The sequence below is a fragment of the Lactuca serriola genome, chromosome 1 (genome assembly GCF_051521515.1).
Source record: "Lactuca serriola cultivar US96UC23 chromosome 1, Lser_US96UC23_V15, whole genome shotgun sequence".
In the NCBI taxonomy this organism is placed as follows: domain Eukaryota; kingdom Viridiplantae; phylum Streptophyta; class Magnoliopsida; order Asterales; family Asteraceae; genus Lactuca; species Lactuca serriola.
Genome location: NC_136408.1, coordinates 29,659,560 through 29,663,203, shown reverse-complemented (window position 1 = coordinate 29,663,203; position 3,644 = coordinate 29,659,560).

Sequence of the window (3,644 nt, the reverse complement as noted above, 5' to 3'; positions counted from 1 at the left end):
TCCCATGGTGTGAGTAGTGGTTGAAGTTTCTGTGGGTATATTGTTTCGGGTATTATAGGTAGGTGAATATGGTGGAGTGGTGTTTTTGGGTGAGGATGGTTGTGATGAGAGTGAGAGACTTTCTATTTCTGATGCGGATACACTTAAGAGGGGTATGTCCTCCCAAAAGTTGATGATCGGGGGAGTAGATGACGAAGAAGTCCCGGAACCTGATTACTTCTTACGAAGCTTGGTTTGCTTCCTTATCTTCTTTACAGTCTTTTCTATCCCCAAGTCAATTGGCAATGGCGTACCTATACGAAAAGATCTTGGCATAAAACAATTAGTAACACCGTGTCCCTGGCAACGGCGCCAATTTTTTAGGCGTGTCAAACCCAACAAATAAAGGGGTACGATATACTCCAAAAGAATCCCACTATATTGCACTAAAAGGTAGTACAAGGAAAGTAGGGTCGATCCACAGAGACACGGGATAATTAATATATACCTCTTTGCGCAAGGTACTATGGTCACCAACAGTAAAGATGGGGTTTTAGAATGCAATGACTAAACAAACAAATTAAAAACACACGTAATCGGCTAAATGAGTGAATTAAGTCCAGATTTTGTAAGGGCTCCAAATTCATGTATGACAATCTAGCAATGTGAATCAAAGATGACAAGACATTTGTTTCATTCTATCTAAGTTGGTACTTGAAAGTGTTAACAAGCTCTAACACTTTCCATTCACCACATTAATCAATCAAAACAAGCTCTTTGATTAACCCTAACCTTACTAACCTAACCTAAACACGCTCTTAGAATTAGATTGAAAGATTGCATTAAACTTTATGTGAATGTTCCCAACAACACCCAATACTCCTCACAAGCTCGGGAGCATAAGAGTGTGTGAATAAGATTTACACTAAATTCATTCGATGGAAATCAATTTAGTGCTTGTTACTTGTTCAATTTCACAAAACAATTACAGATTTTGTAAAAGAGATAACTTGAATGACCTAACCCTAATTCAAATGGCCAATAAGAATCATATTTAGAATCAAAATTTTGATTGAAGCAAAATCAAATTCACTAGATAGAAATTAAAAGCAAACATCAAGTAATATGATTGAAATCACAACTAAGAAGTCAAGACATGAAGTTGGAGAAACTAGGGTTCTTGCCACACATGGCTAGAACAAGATCAAAAGTTAAAAGATGGAAATAATTCACAATTACAACTTACAAATAAGAGAAATAATGTTTCCAAATGATAAATGATCAAATCCTTGTAAAAGCCTTCAAAATCCCCTCACAAAATGTGCTTTGATATGTTGTGTGTGTGTAAAAATGGCCCTCAACCCGTAATATGAAAGATAGGAAAAACTGCCAAAAGTTGGTTTTTGGGTCGAACATGGCCAGTGTTAAAATAGGCTAAACTGACACGGGTTGTGTTCAGCAGCCAACACGCCCCGTGTTGATTTGCACTAAACTAACACGGCCCATGTTCAGCATGGTCAACAACTTCTTCTTGGTCAAACACCCCTCGTGCCCACTTTTCAGTGTAAATTCAACACACCCCGTGTACCTCTCTGACTCCAATTCCAAACTTGATTTTTCCAACTTTTTCATTTTTCGCCTGATCATCCCGAAATCTTCACCAATGCTTCCCGGCACCTCCCAAAGCGCATTCCAAGCTCCGGTTTACCTGAAAAAGACATGAAAGTGTGCAAATAAGGTTGTTCTAGAGATTAACATGAATATGATGAAATGCAAGAAAAAGGAAGAACAATCATGCTAAATAGATGCATGAAATGGGACTAAGGGTGTGCAAAAAGGTGCACAAATAGCACCTAACAATACCATAGTCTAATCTTATCTTAACACACTAGGACACATACTACAGTAAATAGTATACCGAAAAAACTCACCTAGAATAATAAACACAAGAATTACTGCCACAAAACCCTTAAGTTTTAAGTTTTTTGTCGGTTTTGCACAAAGTTAGATTTTATATTTGTTTTTGCCCTCATATTTTCCAAAAGATGTTAGGTTTTACCCTTTAACCGGTGATAACAGTTTTCCAGGATACAATTATATTAACTTAAAAAAAACCTTAAGTTTGTAGTGTTTTTTATGTTTTCACCCTGAAGTTCATAATTTTTTTATGCATTTACCTAAGTATTTTTTTTTCATATTATACGTATTAATGTAAAAATCTTATTTATATATGAACAAAATATTTTATTAAATATTCTATTTATGTTCTTTTTCTAAATGTTATTTCTCTCTCTCTCTCTCTCTCTCTATATATATATATATATATATATATATATATATATATATACCATTTAAAATGTAAAAAAATATTTTTAGAATTATAAATAGATATTTTATAGATATAGTTTTTAGAAGTATAAACACATAATCCTATATTTTTACAAATATTAATATGTATCTATACTTCAAAAAATATATTTATACTTGTAAGAAAGTATAAAAATACATATTTACACTTCTAAAAATATATTTATATACTTACAAAAATGTCTTAAACATTGTTTTTTGCATTTATTTTAACGTTTTTATAAGTATATACATATATTTTTAGAAGTGTAAATATGTATTTTTATATTTTTAAAAATATAAATATATTTTTAGAAGTATAGATACATATAAAGAAATAACGTTAAAAAAAGAACATAACAACAATATTTAATTAAACATTTTTTCCGTATATAAATACAATTTTTCTACATAATAACGTATAATATGAACAAAATATATATAATTAGGGTAAAAGCGTAAAAAAATTATTAAATTAAGGGTAAAAACATAAAAAACGGCAATCATAAGGTTTTTTCTATGATGTCAATATAGTCCTAACCTGAAAAACCTATTATCACCAGTTAAAAGGTAAAACCGAACATTTTTCAGAAAAATGAGGGCAAAAATGGTCATAAAATCAAACTTTTGGCAAAACCGACAAAAATCTAAAAACTTAAGGGTTTTTTTTGGAATTGCATGGAACCACTTAAGTGGCTACGATGAACTCCCTCTCTGAATACCTACATCCCATACCAAAACTCCTCTTAGATCATGCACAAATAATACACATATTGTACTTTATTTATACTTTTGCTTTCTCTGAACACCTACATCCCATACCAAAAGTCCACTTAGATCATGCACAAATAATACACATATTGTACTTTATTACATCCCATACCAAAACTCCACTTAGATCATGCACAAATAATACACATATTGTACTTTATTTATACTTTTGCTTTAGAACGTTCTTTTATTATCATGTTGTATACACACCTTCTTTTATATGACATATTTAACATAAAATGATGAATAAGATTGTGATTTCAAAGGCCAATGCGTACACGAGCGCAAGTCATGGGGCAACTCTAACGATTCTTGTTTATGAGTGTAACATGAATCACGTCAGGGCTCGCTAACGACATCGAACCCATATATGGGATCTTGACTCGTCCAGCCTCGTGATGATTTTGCAGGTTATATATATATATATATATGGCCATGCTCTGTGGGTCCAAACTAATCGATCAACCAGATTTTAACGAATGCTTAAGATCATGTATTATCCTCAATGCTCAGAAGTGAATGAACAACTCAATACAACATAGAAAGCA